This window comes from Gallus gallus, chromosome 2, assembly GCF_016699485.2.
Source record: "Gallus gallus isolate bGalGal1 chromosome 2, bGalGal1.mat.broiler.GRCg7b, whole genome shotgun sequence".
NCBI classification, from domain to species: domain Eukaryota; kingdom Metazoa; phylum Chordata; class Aves; order Galliformes; family Phasianidae; genus Gallus; species Gallus gallus.
Window position 1 is genome coordinate 58,697,295 of NC_052533.1, and position 19,727 is coordinate 58,717,021.

General features: G+C 39.8%; 1 long non-coding RNA gene across 2 annotated transcripts in view; it reads right to left on the reverse strand.

Annotated features, from left to right (window-relative positions):
• Nucleotides 1-19,727, reverse strand: part of LOC107051651 — a 92,667-nt gene that overhangs the window by 36,620 nt on the left and 36,320 nt on the right. For both annotated transcript variants that reach the window (XR_005856196.2, XR_006936191.1), the window contains exon 2: nucleotides 15,635-15,705. This is a non-coding gene — a long non-coding RNA (uncharacterized LOC107051651). The remainder of the gene's footprint in view (nucleotides 1-15,634; nucleotides 15,706-19,727) is intronic.

Here is a 19,727-nt window from a genome sequence, read left to right on the forward strand (position 1 = left end):
AATGAACAAGATGCTATTAATGAACATGCACTCTTTATGACATTTTCCTGCAGTAAATAAAGAAATAAATGAAAAATATTGCAGCTTGCAAATGGATCGAATATTTTTTGCTATAAGAGCAATCATATTTTTTCCTTCAGTGACTTGAGAGTATTCCAGCTACAGAAATCAATAGCTTCAGAGGTCAATAATACAGAGGTACTGAGGCTGAATTCTGAAATGAACAGTCAGCTAACAGTGGAAAAATGCCAAAGCTCCATTGACATTACTGGTGGTACCCTGACCTAGCACAGCAAACAGAGGAGGAGATGTTGGTTAAGTTTTCAGTAAAAACATCTGCAGTACCGGAAGAATGGATATTATTAGCACTTTCAGTCAAAATGTCTTCCATCAGGACAAAACAACTTCTACGAATAGGAAGAAAGTGTGTTGCTTTTCCTAGCTAATATAATCTCTAGAGAAAAGAAGAAACAAGTATTGAGTAGTAAAGAATTTTTAGCTACAAAGCATACTGAAAATCATCTGGGTCAGCAAGCAGTCAAACAAACCCTTTGCAAAGAGTGCTTTTATTCAGGAAAATTCAAAATCGGAGGATTACAGCGAGATGGGCAGCTGAAAAGAAGTAACAGAGACAGAAGAAATGAAAAGAAAAAACAGCTGGGTGGGAGGTGGAATGCTTCCTTTGTTGTGGAACTCCTTGACTAATAAGATAGACAGGTGTGTCAGACTGTGGCTGTGGCTGTTTTTACAGTGCTTTGCAGAAGGGACACTGCTGTCTCATCATTTGAGACCAACTGACCTAGTAGAACAATCTCTCATCAGCCTTATTCCTGAGGCCAAGAATCATGTCAAAATAACTGTTTCTGTAGGATGGTAGTAGCAAGCTGCTTAATATTAGGCATACACCTTAATCCCACTGAGAATATGAAGAAGGCAATGGCACAGCCCTCCCCTTGTCCTATGATGAAACCCTTGCAACTGCATGCTATGTTGTTTCTGATGCCCACCAAGTCATCAGCCTTGGTCAGAAAGTCCAGTCAAGCACATGCACTCATAAATGGTGGGGCAGGCAGCTCCTTACCCAGAAGCAAGAAGGGAAAAGACAGCCATAAGCAATCCACGGTCTTTCTTTTAGCCACCATCTTTGAAGTTGCTCTTGAGACCTAGATGGAGAACGTGAATTACCTCCTTTCAGCCTGAACCTTTCCCAGGCTCACTTCACCCCAGCATGGCTGGCTGAATGTCTCTTAAGCAGTGAAGGAAGAAGTTCCTGGAAGGGTGACGGAGGTTAGAGGCAGGTGTTCACTTTCACTGAAGAAATCTGTTTAATCAGATTATGGAAAGTAAGCCATTGGAACTGGAGGTATTAATTATCCTAGCAGTCCAGAGTAAACACAAAGGTCATAAGCTGCATGCTTCTTCTGTACAAGATGCCTTCAATTAAGAATGAAATTCTATAGAAGATGCTTTTGCCATCTTACTTAGACTGAGCAACACCTTTGTAGATGTCAACGGTTTAAGGGCTGGTCTGGCCCGGTTTCGTGACCAGTGGGGCGGAGGGATTTCACAAAATCCGCACCTCCAGGAAGGGATACAGGGGACCCCAAAATAATTAAAAACAGCGGCAATGATCTGAGGAGAAACAAACTAATTTACTAAATATAGTATTGGAATGTAAGATAACACACTATAATACAATATAAATCAAAAATAATTGAGAGAAAGATTGTCTGAGAGCCAAAGGCCTTACACTAATACTGAAGCCTTGCGTGCAGTTGGGAGCAGCAGTAGCGAGCCAATCCGACAGGGAACACGGCGAGATGAGAAGAGAGGCGAGTCAGATGACCTGCGCCCTTATATCTGTTCCCTTGAGCAGGAATGATAACAGTACTCAAAAAGGCTCTTGGGGAATGTAGTTCTTCTCTTCCAGACAGGTACCTGGAACTAAAGCATTTGCTCTTTAACTCCCAGTACACTGCATGATGTTGTGATGTGGAATACTGATAACCAAAAATCATAAAACCATGACAGTAGATCCACTGATTTCAGTGGGATTTTCCCAGAGGACAAGTAATAATACTTAGCATCAGGAAGATGGAAAGAGTAGACAGGACATTATAGACATGCGGATTGTAGCGATATTTATGTATGCTTCATTGGTCAGAGTGCATTATACTAAGCATTGACCAAACAAATCATGAAGCTCATCCAAGAACTTGCAAACTTGTGAATACAGATGCCTGGGGACTGCAACGGTAGTAAGAAACCTGCAGGATAAGTAGCAGACACAACAAGCAAATGTCAGACCATGACCAAAGACTTCTGCATTTATCTCAACAGAGAAAAACCTAATCATCCATAACTTCGTTTAAATACACACGTATACAACTGTTTTTTTTTTCCTCACTCCAATTATTTTCCATTTTCAACCAGGTTTAATGCCTTTCCTATGGGAAACCACATATTCCCTATCCTGAATACCCTTTCTTCCAATCCATCTTCCCTATTCTCCTCACAAATACACATTTTATTGGAAAAATATTGTGATAATATTTGACATTTTCTTTCTAGTTCCCCCTGCTTACTGTGCACAGAGAGCTCCTCAAAATGGAGATCCATCTCAGTGTATGATATTACCCAATACCAGACCACAGTTACAATAACTTGGTAGTTACTTCACTGCTAAAAATACAAAACTTGTCCTATATAACATTGCAAAAAGTTTGCTCTGTTAACAAAAGAGTCACTGTTGTTACTGGATAAGCAAAGGCTTATTTTCTGAGTTTAAATCTCAATGTAATTAAACAGAGAGGTTAATATTGCATTTGCAAGTAACACAGCTCTGCTAATGTCAATTATTCTTTGCAAACACAGTATGAGTTCTGATTAATGAAACAAATCAGTTCAACGTGCACCACTGCATAGACCCATTGTACTTTGTATGACCTTGAGGTGACTGACTGCCTCTTCCTTTCCCCAGAGGGGATTACCAGCTTTTTACTTTCTTGTCCAGCCTTTTCATATAACCACAGACTGCAGAGAATCAGTAACACTGGGACAGTAATGTTGAAAAAGAGAAAGGAAAAAAAAAAAAAGGCACACACAGATGGCTTTTTAGCTCATGCATTAATACTCAACCTTCAATTAAAAAAAAAAAAAATAAAAATTCCTGAAGTCCTGAATGCCAAAGAAAACATATCCTTCACACTAAGATGCAAAGTGGGAGGCAACATTGCTGAGACAACACCTGTTTTTCCTCCTGACACCCTCAGATTCTGATTTTCTTCTCTGATCCTATTTCTGCTTTTCCTAGGGGAGTCAGTGCTTCTTGTCTTTAAAGTTCACCGACATTTTCCTCACAGTTTTTACTGCACAAATAGGTCTTGCTGCTGAAGTGCCTCTAGCAATGGTTTGAGGTAGGCGACTGCATCCTGGCAACATTTTCAGCATTACCCTACTGAGTAGGCAGAGGGACAGCTTGTTTCTCAGAGACCGCCAGGAGGCTATAGCACTGTGCTCCAGATATTGTATGCATCTTAGGTATATGCACATCAGGTATAAAACAGATGCTTTTACTGCAGACATTACCATTTTTCATATTGAGTTCCCACAAAGGCAATGTCACACAGAATTAGATGAGATTTTAATTTGATTTCTTCAGTGAAGATCAAAAAAGTGTCTAAAAGCCTAGAGAAACAGATCAGTTACTTTCATCAAATAGTCACACTTAATTTGTAGAAATTAAGGTTACGTATATGACAGAGTTTACTTAACACCAAATTTTAAAGCAAGACAAGTGCCTTGTCACCTACCTGCTAATCATGGGTAGCCGTAAAAGCTACATCATGGGACTGAGTTGTTATGGGAGACATGGAGATGGTAGAATCACCAAGCGCATTTCAAGCTGTACATGTAACACTGGTGAACTTTTCTATGTTTCATGTAACTGAATTTATGTGAGTGTTCCAGCCAAAACAGTTCAGCAATCTTTGGAAAAGTACTAAGGAAAAATAACTCCAGCCTTGCGCTTTCTTGTTTATCTGGGAGAAGGGAGAGGAACACTCGCAATGGTACTACACAGCATGACAAATTTGATTCAGCAACACAAATGTAATTTAGCTCAGGAATGGGACCAAGATCACATTTTCACTTGATTGGCCAGAGCACATGGAGTTTGTGCTTGCAGCAGGACAGATAATGACTTGATTTGACAGTAAGGCAAGCAGTTGAAATAGCAACCCCTCAACATTTTGGAACAGATTTGAAGTGCTAGTGTGAGCTCATACTGTGTCAGCATTCTGCAATATGTGGATAAGCCATTCTTGATGTAGAGACCATGAAATCAGGCCTACTGCCAAAGCACAGCCCCATATTGCAGTCTTCTTACTAGTGCTTTAAACCACCTCTTATCAATTTCTGTCTTGGAAAGCTGGGAAATGAAGGCTTAGAGATTTCTCCAGACTTTGTTGCTCATCAGCATGTTCACATTCTGAGTGCCTATACACCCAAGCAGTTGAACCAGAGAACTGAAATGTGTTTGATAGTGCTTTCAGGACTACATTCAGATGGAAAAAAGTGAATGTGCAAATCACAACTGAAACTGTGCACACAAACTGCCTTTTTATTCCACAAAATCCCAGACTAAAACAATTTCTAGAGCATACTGAAAGTCAAATTTACCTACAGGTAAATTCGGCTGAGTGATACCACAGATGAACATGGCTCAGCCTTTGCTGTTCTCTCCTTCCTTCGACAGCCTCCAATACAATGCCAGCTGGACTCAAAATGCTACAGTGATATTTTCTTGGCGAGGTTCCTTTTAATGTGCTCAAGGAAATCACTTACTAGAAACATAACCCACCTGATGCATGTTCTCTTCCTCACTCCAAAATTAGTTGTGGTATCGGACAGAAGAGAGGTAAGAGTCAGCTTCAGACTTGCAGGTACTAAGAGTCTCATCAAAACCAATGCAAACATCAGCATGGGTAATTGTATGAAGCTAACATAATCCTGTCAAAATCATAAGAATGCATCAGCTGTAATCTTCCTAAATATTTGTTTCTCATTGAAGTAAAAGCATTAAACTTCTAATTTGTAGTTTAAAAATAAAGCCAAAAATTTGTTTCCAGCTGGTACAATCACTTAATAAAGTGCCTGCTGCATCTCCAGAAGTAATGCTCTTCTTTCCTTTGTTGCCTGTTCTTTGGCAAACAGCATAATTAATTACCCAGGTTTTGTACCACCAGTTACGTCCATACCCAGAGTGTCCTTGCTCTAAGTACAAGGTATTAAGAAAGAATAATTTGCCACATGGAAGACAAGGAATTTTTAAAAAGCATCCTGAAATATGCAAGTTAATTGGGAAAAAAAAAATCTATCAGAAAACTGAAGCCACTTCACTATTATAGTTATTCATCAAATGTTTTAATAATAAGAAAACTAGTAGTTTCGTTCTCTTCTCACTGAATTTCGAACTTCTCAGTCTCTACATGCTAAATTTGGCACCACCAGGGTGTAAAGAAGTAAAGAAGAAAGCCTTCAACTGGCAATAGACTGGATGAAAATACTGCCTGGAGCTGTAGTTAACTATCTCGCTGATGTTAATTGGCATTGTTTGTCAACAGCCAAAGGACTGATAGATGCTGCTGAAGGGTTAATACAACAATGTCTGCAAGATTGTTGTTTTTTTTTTAAAGATATCATTTACATTATGTGTAACTATTTTTCTTCTCCGGGCTCCAGAACAAATATTTGAGTGATAAAAATGATTATATTGTTTTTCTTTCCTAAAGCACAAATGAAAGAAGAGAGAAGAGTAGAACTGACTACGGCAGAACTGTCCCAGTGGTACAATAAATTTTTCAACATTTTGATGAAGGAGTTGTTTTGGACAAAATAGCTAAGTGTTTATTAAGTAATGTTATTTAGCACTTTAAGCCTAGAGCTGACATGCATTGTTCCTAAGCAGTGTGATCAAGTATAAATAGTAAAAAGAACACACTTTGTCTTCCCATGTGGTTTGAAAAATGAAATGTGAGTTCAGGAGAGATTTAATGGCAGTTCTTGGAGAATCAGTCAAGAGCAGCTTCATAATAGCTGGAATGCAGCAAGGCGATCATAACTCAAGCACACATCTGACAGAGAGGACATGTAAGTACAAGGAGGCCAGAAATAACTATAGGTGCTACAGCTCAATGGGACATGAAATACATAGTCCTCAGCAAATGGGTTCATTCCCCCTCTAGGAGGAATGCAGCAGCAATGTAAAAATGATGGTAAATAAATACTTGTAGAAATGTTGAGCAACAAAGAACTGTACCATAAAGTGTCTATAGCAACACGTATGTAACAATACAAAAGTGTATTCTAAGCCCAGGTATTTATTACAGCATTATTGAGGAAAAAAGAAAAAATACTGTCTTCCTTATTGTCAGCAGTCAAGTTTTTGATTAAACAACTGCTCCGACTTTATATGCTTCTAGTAGTCTGAGAAAATCAACAATTTTCCCAAAATGAGACGGGGGACATGGGTTTGTGGGGATGAGGACTTGGGGATGTGGGATGGGGACAGGGGGACATGGGGATGGGACTGGTTGTCTTGCTAGCCCCAGTAGAGATATAAGCTTTTGCCAAAGCACTGCTAATTCTCACAGTGTGCTGCTGCTGCTTCTGCTGCTGCTGCTGCAGAAAGCAAAGGTCCTCAGGCTGTTCTAGTCCACATCCACTGGGGAAAGCTAAAGGAGCTCCACCTCTTGTGTTGCTCAGCCACTTGAGCCGTTGTATCAGGGCTGCCTTTGCCACCTTCTTAAAGGCTAATTGATGAAAGGTGGTCTGTGCTGCCTCTAGCTGGTCTAGCAGCTGGGCACAGTGCTACCTGGGATTTGACACCCTGGAGTTCCAGGTATGTCTACCCAGCCAAGATGATGAAGGAGAGCTACTCCCAGTACTTAAGCTTTGGTGCTGAAAGCAGCTTGGAGTGTAGAAATTCTCCCCAAACTCTAGGCAAACCCATTGCCATCTCAGCTGAAGAGGTATTTCAATATTTCCTTCCAAATGGAATAGAATGTATAAACACCAACCGATGTAACATGCAGCTAACTTTTATTTTTGATAAAAAAAAAAAAATCAGTAGGAAACATCAGACCCACAGTTCTGCTTATTCCAGTGACTTGAGTTTGCTAAGCCACTTTAGAGTAGAGCTGGCCAAATGAAATGCTAATTTGGGCTCAATTAAAGTATTTCATGAGAATGTATGCTCTTTATCTAAATTCAGTGCAAACCATATAAAGAGGAACAGTCCTATAAAGATCATAATGTTTCCTTTTGACATTTAAATTCTTTAGTATAAGTGACATATGATCATGAGGAATCACTATCAATTGTACTTTATATATTTTAAAGGACATTCTTTTCCAGGAAACTCCAAGTCTAAATGAGAAACAAACAAACAAAAAAAACAAGAAAACAAACAAACAACAACAAAAAAACAACAACAACTAAAACAGGGATATAACAAACATAGGACTTGATTGTAATAGCTCCACTCACATTAAAGAATAATTTCTAATATAAATAATCCCACTTATGTAAGATCCTATTTGTCCAAAACAGATGATGATCTGACTTAACCCAATCAGGTTTAGGAAATGCAAATATCTAGTTCAACTGGTGATTTGAATATATTTGACTGCTTTACTTCTTTGCTACTTTTAGTTTCATCACAACCCCTAAAGATTCCACTTTGTATTTACTTTGGCCAACTTTAGCCAAAAGCCAGAGGCTCCATCCCTTCCTAATCTTTCATAGTGATGAGGTGCAGCTGTTCAGATCTGCTTTCCAGAGATTTGCTAGTCTTCCCTCTACAAAGTCTCTTCTGAATGTGACTGAAGAGAAACAATTGGTATTAAATAACTTCAGGAAAACATACTGCTCTGAATAGCTACAAATCACAGCCTTCTTACTGAAGGCACAAAAAAAAAAAAAAAAAAAACCCAACCACTGAGTGAGAAAGGGATATTAAAATTTAGTGCTTGCAAGTGACTTTTCAGAGAAGATTTTGGCATCCACATAGTCTCCAATTCATCATAGTTTCAGAGCTGCTCTATAACTTTTTACTTCTACAGATTTATATGTTCTGATTTTGATAGGGTTTTCAGTCCAAGCCAGTGGCCCTTCTGGAGAATGACTGATCTCTTCCAGCAGTCTTTTTCTTTCACACTTGTGTGGATTTCATGCTCATGACAACACCAGACTTGCAGCTCTTAAGAACAAGCCTCTCTCTTTACTGGTGGAACAGACACAGCTAGCTCCAACCTGCTCACCTGCCTGCCCTGGAGGCTAGTGAAGTATGTAACGGTGATTATCTAGCTCCTTAAAGCATTCTTTGCTCTTTCACATAGTAGGAAGGAATATGAACAAGTGGAGAGGCCAACATGTCACAGTGACAACTCAAATCTTTGGCTCCGCTGGTGAGTTATCAAACAGTCTATAAATAAGTGTTCATTGTGGTTTAACTCAGCAGCAGCTCAGCAGCATGCAGCCATTCGTTCACACCCCCCATCCAGTGGGGTGGGGAAGAGAATCGGGAAGGAAAAAAGAACTGGAAAATTCATGTACTGAGATAAAAATTACTTAAGAAGTCAGAAGAGGAACAGAAAAATAATAGTAATTATAATAATTATATACCTATATATTTGCAACACACATGATGCACAACGCAATTGCTCACCAACCACTGACCGATCCCCAGCCAGTCTGCAAGTAGCAGCTATCCCCCTGGCCAATTCCCCACAGTTTTTTAAAGATTTTGCATGATGTCATATGGCATGGAATATCCCTTTGGCCAGTTTAAGTAAGCTATCCTTGTACTGTCCCCTCATAGCTTCTTGTGACCCCCAGTACCCACCGCTGGCAGGACAGTACAAGAAGCTGAAAAACTGAAACATCCGTGGCCCTGTACAGCACTGCTTAGCAACACTAGAACAACTGGTGTGCTATCAACATTATTTTTCTTCTAAGGCCAAAACACAGCATCACAACAGGAAGAAAATTATCTCATCTGAAACCAGGGCAGTGCTGTATGGGTAAGAACTTCTGCTTAGGGGGAAGCAGGTAGGTACATCATCCATCAGTTTCACAGGGGTCAAACATCTCTAACTTGGCAAACAAGCTACAGTAGACTACATCCACCAAATTCAAACTTGTATGTTACAGAGACCTTCACATATAAATTGCTTTTCATCTATTGGCCATGATTTTCAGAAATCAGTTCCCTTTCAGGTTAAGATTCCAGATTCACTGATAACAGAGGGGAATCAGAGAATTGCAGGGGTTGGCAGGGACCTTGAAAGATCATCGAGTCCAACTCTCCTGCTAGAACAGGTAACTTTCTCATTGGTGTGAACAGAGTGGAGACCTTAAGTGCTCAAGATCATGGAATCACCAGTCATGTTTGCAGAGACCTCCTAGGGTCAGCTGGTCCTGCCCCTTGCTTGAAGAAGGGCTAGAGCTTGATCAGGAGAAAATCTCTGCTATACTAGATGATGAAGAAGAATGGATTGCTTTCTCTTTCTGGAAAAGACTTTGAAATGCAGGCAACCTTCTAAAGGAAATTCTGAGGAAAAACTTTAAGTAGCAAACCCTTCCTTTCTCCTCCTAATTTATTTATTAATACAGTCTCTGTTACTACTTTTAAGTTTAAAGATCCTTTCACTTCCAAACTCTCTCACTGCAGCCCAGCCACTTGCTGACAGAGAAGTTTGCACATCCTCTTGCCCTCAGTGCTCCCTCAGAACACTTCCCTCTACAAAGTATTTTTTTTTTTTTTGCCTTCAGCCCTCAGCAACAGAGATCCTGTCTCTATGCCTTCCCCTGGATGGTTTCCTTTTCTGTCCCTCAGACCCAGCGCTCAGCTGCTCCTCTTCCTCCCCCAGGGTACAGCAACATCACTGCAGAGCCCAAGCTAACAGCAGATTTATTAGGTTGGCCTCTGCTCTGCTCCAAATTCCACCTTTAATATTGGCGTGTCTCATTAGTGTACACAAGTGGCCAGCTGAGGAATAAAGGAAACACAGAAATCATTCAACATTCCCATTACCATCATGATATTTTACAATTTTGCTTCAAGTGCAGACATGAGGGGTAGGCTAAGGCATTTTATCTGTGCCTAAAGAAATCTGTGGCAAAATTTGCCTAGTCTAATCTGTGCAGCATGTAGGTCTGTTATCTACCACAAAATGCAAGATAAAACAAATAGCCCCCAGCAGAAAAGTTGTGATGAAACCCTCCAGCCAAATGTGTCATGAGAAATGCAGCATGAAAAAAGCAGGTTTTCCCCAGATGAGGGGAAGGACAGAAGTGTAGAAAACAGAGGATTACACTTCCATTTTTGAGAATGATTCGTTGTGGTTGTAAAGAAAAAAAAGTGATGAGTCAGCCACTGGCAGAGGAAAATGGTAAGTTATACTATTTTCAGCTGTAGATCTGAACTTTTTTTTAGTTCGGCTTCTTCCCTGGTCAGGTTACTTCTTAACCTCCTGCCCTAAACAACGCTACTCCCTCCTCCTTTATGATTACTCAGCAGGACACTTAAAGCTGAAGACATCCTTGAGCAGGTCATATATAATGGCTCAGAAACAGCAGTTAATTTAAAAGATACCCTCAGCTTGGGGTGAGTCCCACCTACCGCATGCACTTGTGGAATCTCTTCTGATAGTGTTACACTGTCTGTACATGTAACGCAGAATGCTAGGGTTTTCTCATGAGAGCCTCAGGGCAATGCTGTGTGTAACTGAATTCTGAACACCAATTCTATTTACCTATCACAGTGCATCCCATAAGTTAGTTTCTCCGAGTTTTTGAGTTCACAGGCATGTCAGTGGGATAATATTACTAATTGTACTGCAAATGCAAAATTTGCTGCCCATGGAAATTACAGGCAATTTCAGCCTCAATGCTAAACAAACCAACCTCTTTGTAAGAAAATAAAAGGCAAAAACTCAACATAGGAAATATTAAAGAAAATCAACATTCCCTTGCGTTCTTCCCTGACACAAATACTCTTTTCTGGTTTTAACCATGTATTTAGACTTTGATGGCTCAAAAGGGATGAATTCCTGCTACTTATTCTTGCTAGTCAATAGCATTAGTAACATCACTGTCTTTCTTATCACTCTCTAACATCTTGTCTCAGTGATGACACCAGATGTCACAGGGTGAATTCTTACGTAAGAATTCGCATAACATTTTATATACCACACTTGTTATTTTTTTCTATGTAATGTATATATACATTCTCTATAAATTACTTTATATGCTTTTATGACTGCTTTGGAGCTATCTATGTATCACAAGTTAAAATGAGTGCTACAAATTAGTCATGTGTAAACACAATGAAACCTAAAAAAGGACTTTGACATTAAAAATACTCCTATTATAACATTTAACTCTTGGCATTCAGCCCTCTTGTACAGCTCTTCTCTTCCCTGTGTTAAACACCCTGTTTCAGGCCTTGGCTTTGAAGCCAAGCCTGCAACCCTTCGACAGTAAAGCTCCGTCTCTCAGAGTAATGAGTGTGTTGAGGTTAGTGTTCCACTAGTGCTTCTATAGGACACAGTTTTGAGAGTTTTGATTATATCAAATGGACCTTTCATGTCTGCATGACACATTTGGCTCTTTCCACAACAGACCAATATGTAAAGTGAAAGTTTCTCTTTCTTGACCTAATTCTCCAACCTCTTGCTCCTAGCAGTGTGCAAACTTCTGAAGAGACAAAGACCTTCAAAGGGTATTTTTCTGCTAGTATAACTCCCTGCACTCCTTCATTGAAGAAGCAAAGGAAGTGGTAGCAAGGTAACTGCTTCTTTTGAAAGCACTAAGCCTTTATAATGGTTTAACATTATCCATAAAGTACACCCATGTCCCTCTTTGGTTTTATGCCTTTACTTTCAGTGACAATTTCTGGCCAAAGGTCTTTCAATCAAATTCAGTCCTGTACTGGAAAGTTAGATACTTAGAGGTGGGCAGTGCTAGCACAGGAGGGGTTTAAGCTTATTTAGCCAGATGTTTACCACTTGAACTACCCGTGATCACTTTGTTCATTCCTTCACTCAGTTCAGTATCTAGATCTCAGTTTGGAGGCTTTGCGCATTGACCATTTGCTCCAATCTCCTCTTAGTCTGTTAATCATCCTTTTTCATTTACCCTAAGCTTCTCCCATACCATTCTTCTTGTTAGGTCTGGTTTCCTCACGCTCTGTTGGGACCCAGAAGACAAAACACATCCACCCACAGTGACAATAGAGAGGCATCCACTCCTCTATCAGCAGATTAAACCTCAGCAGCACTCTGGCCCCTCTGGGACCTCCATGAAGGCTCCACATAACTGGCATTCCAGATAACTCATATTTGAGACTACCTCCCACAAAGCAAGCTGTGAATAAGCTTTGTATGGTGAATACGGAAACAACGCCATCATCAATACAACCATGTGATATGCACAGGACTGCAGTTTCAGATAGGCCACTCACAGTGGACACATCTATGTACCTGTCTGAAAATTTCCCCACTAGTTCTAGTTTGGTGATATTTTTCAAGGCAGAAATAGGTTCTCTTTGAGAGAAGAAAGCAGTCAAAAGATTGAATTCCAGTGGTGGATAAAAAAAAGATACTGTTCAGAAGACCAATGCTGGCAGTTCTCTAAGCTAGAGGCAACCCTCCCTTCAGTACAAGATGTCTTATGTTGTCTTTGGCAAGTAAGCCATCACACTGATGATGGACACCATGTTATCATTGGAAAGCAGGGGAGGAAACCTCATTACCAGTGGAACAAGGGGAAAGGATGTCTTGGACAAAAGAGGATGGAGTGAAAAGCACCCTTAATATAACTCCTGAAATGACTTCTACCACCATGAGTCACAAACTTGAGCTACCCAAACCGAGCCTGGCATATCCTTTATATTCTTTACCTATGCTTTACCACTAACATTCCTTGAATAAAGTAAGGACATGGTTTAACTTCCTGAAGTCACTAGAATAAGGCTGCAACCATAGTGGGAGGAGCAGAAATATCATACAGAAAACTACATTTACTTTGTAAGAGTAGGAAAAAGGATGCTGGCCAGAAAGATAGTTGTGGGAGGTCTGATGATATAGAGCTGGTGCAACCAGCACTAGAATGTAAAAATAATCCATAATGATCAGCAAGACTTTACAGTCTGACAGAAACAAAAATCGTAATGATTAATTAATTAATTGAGCCTTTCCTCAAAGAGTCTTAGAGCACTATGTGTGTTCCCTCAAGGCCCATGACAAAGTGTGGCAGTGATCCTGTCCTGCACATCTGAGGCAGTAACTAGCTGGTAATCTGCAAATCAAGTTCCAAAGTGGCTGACTGGCTCCACAGTAACCACTGAGAGGCGGCTTCTTGCTGCAGTGTTTTTGCTTTTCTGCCTCCTGCCTCTTCCTTTCACCTGGAGCTGCCTCAGCATACTGGAATGGCTGAAGGGTGACAGGTGGGATGTGGTTGAGGCAAGGTATGAGGGAGGGTCAGATTTGCTGCTGACCACCAGAGCAGCCCATCCAGTGTACAGGTTGCTTGGCCCAGGGGCTACGGGTCTTGGAAACTCCTTGGATGGACACACGAGGGACAATGAGCAGGGGATAGCCAGGAGTGACCTGATGGAGCAGCATGGACATGTACACATGCCTGCTATAGCTATGACTCTTTTCTTGGATTGGGTCAGGAAGAGACTCCCTTCTCTTCACTCTCTTGGTTGGTCTCATCACTCATCCCAGTTCTCTGTGCTTATTCCATAACACTGATTTACTGCAGCAGGGAGGGCACAGCACAGCTGTCACAGCTAATGAGTAATGTATTACAAAAAATAAAGACTGAAGTCCAGACTTTGTTGAAATTTGCATGGTAACTCGCATATTTATATTCCCCCTAAACCACATCTTCCCCTTTCCTTCCACCTTTTTCTCATTCCTGGTTTTCCTGCTTTACAGTATTTTTAAGTACAATCTTACAGGACATACAAAGTGGTTTTTCTCTACAAAAGGCTGTTGTTATTTCAATAGTTTTGAAACTATTTTCAGTTCAGTTTTTCCCCACATGCCCTAGCACTCTCTCACAACACTGTCATTATCATAACTGCAACAGCATCACAGAACCCATGTACAGACAATGTATGCTAACAGATTTAATGGTCTTAACTATCAAAAAAGACAAAGGTTTCCCTACCCACCCACCCTTTTCTACTGTTTGCTCCATTTACTGTCCAAATGTCAGCATTCATTGTCTGCAAAATGACTGTTAAACCAATGATTATGGTGTGGTGTGCTTCCTTTGGGTGACAGTGCCTGTACAATGACTTCTCCAACACACTCACCAGTCAGCATTAAGCATTCCTGGAATGTAGCCTGAATAACAACATGCATACTGAGACCTGCCAGCACTGGAAAGTCCCTAAGTCCCAGGAGCTAAGATTAATTGCCAGCTATTCTTAACATTTTCTCACCACTCCACCCAGTTTCTTGGATCTTCCCATCCACTATAATCCTACAACAGCTTTGTGGAGTTTCATAAAACTTTCTGAGATAGTTTTGGATGAATGGAGAGCACTTAAACTCCCCTGTAAATTGACTGACTTTGTATGACAGCAGTGCTCTTTGACTTTATGGATGGGGGCTCATCAGGTACAGCTTTGCCTCTATCTATTAGCAACCAACACTCCTCTCAGATTAGTGTGTACCTGAGGCAGGGGGTAGAGAACACAACGTTTAAGAAAAAGGCAACAGAAAGCACTCCTGCAATCTACCTAACATCCTCATTTTAACCAGAGTACAAAGGCAAGTCCTGTGAAATGATGGACATCACTGACCTCCATGCAGTGCAGATAAGATAAGGGAAGTTATGATAAAGAGTAGAGGTTAGGGACTTCTCACCACTGAGTCCAAGTTTATGCTAATGGTGGAAAAACACAGAAGGCATAGTAATACCACCTACAGATAAGACTGTCCTTTTGCTCATGTAATGTTCTCTCATCAACAAAAGTTTCACAATCATGAACTGTAATCCTCTTTTCACAAAAGTCTCTTAAGTGTGATGAGAAACAGGGGATACAACAACATGAGAAACAGTAAAGCCCTTCTTCTAGCATTTCCAGCTCAAGGAAAATCAGGAGGTAACAAAACCTTCACACAATTTTCTCTTTGGCTTTTCACCCACAGTGGTTAGGATCAGCTTTGAAGAACCACCAGAGTTTTTGATCAAAGTTTTCTGGATAAGATGAGTTGGCCCATTAATGTAGAACAGCCTTTTTTCTTTCTTTCTTTCTTTTCTTTTTTTTTCTTTAATGAAAGGCGTGGATTTTCCTTAAACAGATACCTGTAAAGGCATCTGCCTCCTGAACACCTGAGCATCCTTGTTTAACCAGTTTTAGGCAGTGAGTCAGTTCTGTGATAAAGCTTACTAAGGAAAAAGCAACTTATGCTCTTTCTCCCACAAGTTTTTCTCCACTGCTTCTTAGGTCATATGCTATTTTATTTAGAATTGACCAAAATTAAAAACTTTGTCAGAAGGTTTATGTTAATCACCAACAAACTCTGCTATGTTGTCTATTTCTATTTTAGACCTTTGGCTCCAGTTCCAGGCTTTCGGCTCTCACAGGAAGCAATGCCAGACTTCTGTTTTTCTGTAGGGCACCTGTGGGAAAAAAAAAAGAAGAAGCACTGGCAAAATATTTCAAGTAGCTGCCTACACAAAACATATTCCTCAGCTATTCTGCGTACATCCTTTCAACTGCCTGGCTACAATGTTTATAACTGTGCTGTATCTGTGCACAAGTTGTGCACCTATACCTGAAAAACCTCTCAAAATCAAATAAACACAAAGACATCATCAGGCTAACTTCCGAACAACTTTCCAGCAGTTTATGTAGTGGCCTGTGTGCATCTTTATTGCTTAATTATGTGATTAAAATACAGTGCTTTTTAAAAACAATTGCTTAAAGGTAAAGAAACATAGCCACTTAAACTCTCATTCGGTCTTGCTTTATACCAGGTGTTTTTTTGAGCACACTGTTTAAAGTACCGTATCTCCTCTAATCACCTAATGTTACAAGCTAATGGATTATTAATCATAGTTATCTAAAGTGAGTTCCAGTCAAAGATATTACTTTGACAGAAATACCGAATTCACTAGGTCTTGATTAACATACGTCTTTTTAAAGTACAGCCATTAAGGTTATGTTAAAGAAGTAGGTAACTTCTTGTGATCTTCATGAATGTGATGGAAAAGTACCTACAACTTTTACCATCACTAGTAAAAGTAAAAAACAATTTAAAAAGCAAAGAAGACTAAGAAGGTCATGAGGCTGAAACAAAGCAGTAAAACAAAAAGAATATGCCTCTCAGTCTGAGAGTGAGCAGGCTACCCAATGAGTGGTGGAAGAGAAAGGTCCTCTGAAGGCTGAAAAAACAAGGCCCTCTCTTCCCTTCTCCCTCAGAGCTCCTCAAGGCCACATCATGCCTATTGTAAAGAGATTAAGATTCTATAGAGAAAATTGCTGTAGTTTTAGGGGTGGAGGGAACCTGGGGGCAGAAGAGCTTCAGTTTTTGTTTTCCATGGAATAGGAAAAAAATTAGTGTAAACCAAAGCTTGGCTTACAAATTTAGCCTAGCAGAGGCCAAAACTCATCTTCTATAGTGTACAATATCAGAAAAGAGTAAAGACAAGTGAGTCTTCCTGTGAAAATGAGGCTATGCAGAAAAAAGAAGCAGACAATGAATTTCTGCTGAATTAGGTTTTATTGATACTTTCTGAAGCAATGGATTGAGAGTATCCATTGTCATCTCAACCATGTTCATAGGATCACAGGGTAGAATAGATTGGAAGGGACCTAAGGGACCAACCACCTCAATATCAAGCTAAAGCAAAATCAGTTAAGAACTTGAGGTTTTAAAAAACCCTCCAAATTCTTTTTTAGATATCTTTCACATCATTTACAATGACAAAGCTTTTAAAAATACTTAGATTTTTTTTTTCTAAATACAAGTGTATTTATTTAAAAGAACATGGGTGCCAAAATGTAAGAGTAATAGGAAATTGTTAGGAAGTGTCCAAAGAGGAGGCTACAAGCATGGTAAAGTGTCCAGACACATGAGGAGCAGCTGAGGTCCCTTGGTTTGTTCAGCCCAGAGAAGAGGAGACTGAGGAGAGGCTTCATAGCAGCCTTCAGCTTCCTGATGAAGGGAGCAGAGGGTCAGGCACTGATCTCTCTGGTGACGGTGACGGTGACAGTGACAGGACCTGGGGGAATGGCATGGAGCTGTGTCAAGGGAGATTTGGCCTGGGTATTAGGAAAAGGTTCTTCACCAGAGGATGGTCAGGCATTGGAACAGACCGCCTGGGATAAAGGTCATGGCATCAAGACTGTTGGAGTTGAAGAAATGTTTGGACAATGCTCTCAGACATAGAGTTTGAATTTTGGGTGGTCCTGTATGGAGCCAGGAGCTGGACTTGACATTCTTTTTTGTCCCTTCCAACTCAGGTTATTGTTAGGTTCTATGATTATATGATAACTTCCACATGGTAGTTCATCCCAGAGAAATGTCTAGGTATGTACTGGTGCGTTGCCATTTAGTTTTTGAAGAATGAGTGCTTAAATAATGTCATTCAATGTGTGCAACACTTCTGTCTCAATAGAATTATGACTGTAGTAAGACAGGAGTTCAGTAAAGTTGATAACCTTTTCTACAATAGAAGATAGACATAATCTTTAAAAAAGGATCCAAACCTGAAGAAACTCACTATTCATAACTGCAGGAGCATATGAAAGAAGAGGACAGGAGACTTTTCATCATATTGAATCAAAATTAAGGAGTATTACAGACAAGGTCACCTTGTCCCTTCTCAAGTTCTCTGTCGGTAATGCAATGTGAAAAGAAAGTCTAAGACCTCAGAGTCACTTATCTTCTGGCTCTGTTTTTCACTAATTAATTAAATGAGTGCACAACAGGAACTCGAGGACCATAGATCAGCATTAGCATAAGGCCCTTCATAACTGCACTGCGAGGACAACTCCAAAAGCCGATAACAGAATACTTATTAAAGAGGCCTTCTGATGTAGGCCCTTATAGCAAAAACCTGCTGGATGCCCCAGATTACTCAGTTAAACCTCATTAAATTATATCAGTTGTTTGTTGCCAGAATATTCTCCCTGTAGCCCAATGGCTTTCTAACCAAAGCTGCTGGAAACCCATTTAATTGCTCAATCGTTTCTTTTTAACTTCTCAGGCAATGTGTGGAATACTATAATTTGGTAGAAAAGGCAGAAAGAATATATTAAAACAGAAGAAGAGGAAAAAAACAGAAAAACTCAAATCAGAAAATCAGTGCTGTTGCATTAAGGTTTTACTAGGTTCCTTTCAGCTACATTTTCTTTCATGTTCTTGACCTAAGAGCTCTCGGGTAAGGAAATGTTCATAAGTTGCTTCCTGAACAAGTCTCCTCAATTACTTCACTGTCTTTGCAATACAAACACTTAAAGATTTTTTTCTAAGGGCAGCAGCAGCATTAGTGGTGCAACTGGGGTGGTCTTGTTACTTTAAACCTCTTTGAAAATACACAGCTTGCAATCATCTCATATGCCAGTGTCCAATCTGACTTGGAGGCAGAGAAAAAGCAACTTTGGAGAGGCCTATTAAATAAGCTATGCTTTCACAACAGTAAGATCACTAATAGTTTTGATTCACTGAAGTGGTGTTCCCAAAAAGCTCCTTTTGTTTTCAATCACTTTCATAACAGTATCCAACTAAAAATCCAGACTAGAATACCTGCCTGTGCACACATATAAAATACCATGATAGACTAAATATTTTTAGGTCTTCTTGTCAGCTTATGGTCATTTTTTATTTTTTTGTTTCAAGACAATTAATTTGACTCAAGAAATAGATTTGAATTTATTTGCTCCTTCACTTTTAACAGCACTCTTCTTTTAGCAGTACAATATTACTTTAAAGACATATATCACTTGGTAAAAACAAAAGACAAATAAGGACCATCGAATTGTGTGGCTGCAGATCCATTGTCAGCCAGGCACACTTTCCCTATTTATTCCAATTCAAGGGAATAAAAATAACCTCCAGTTCCTCTTCACTGGAAACGCCAAAGATATTTCTCACACAAAAAGAAAAAAAAAAAAAAGAAAAGAAAAAAGGCCAAGAGGTAAAAAATATTTTAAATGGGTGGGCACTGAATACAAAGTGCTCCATTCAGCTTCTGTTCTCAAGATTACCAATCTCCAGCTGAAACATTAAACAATTAACCCACAAAATGAAAAGGGATTTTGAAAGATACCTCTTCAAGGATGGAAATAATTATCTCCCAAGCTTTGGGTTACAAGGGCTTAGAAGAGAGACTGTACAAAGAACTAATTAAATTAGAAATGGCACCCGAGCACGGTCTCCTGAAAAGGTGAACTTGTGGGCTGTATGTAGTGCATTACTAGGAAACAACATGGACTTCTTGTGTAAAAATAAAAGAGATAACTGAAAAGTGACAGATTTGTGTTCTCTGCCCTCAGAACCATCAGTTTTGGAAATACACTTGCTGAATACATAAATAAAAAATACTAGCATGAGAAAGGCTAATTTTATAGGGTCAACAAATCCTCAAAGAATATAGAGGAATCATAGAATCATAGAATGGCCAGGGTTGACAAAGAC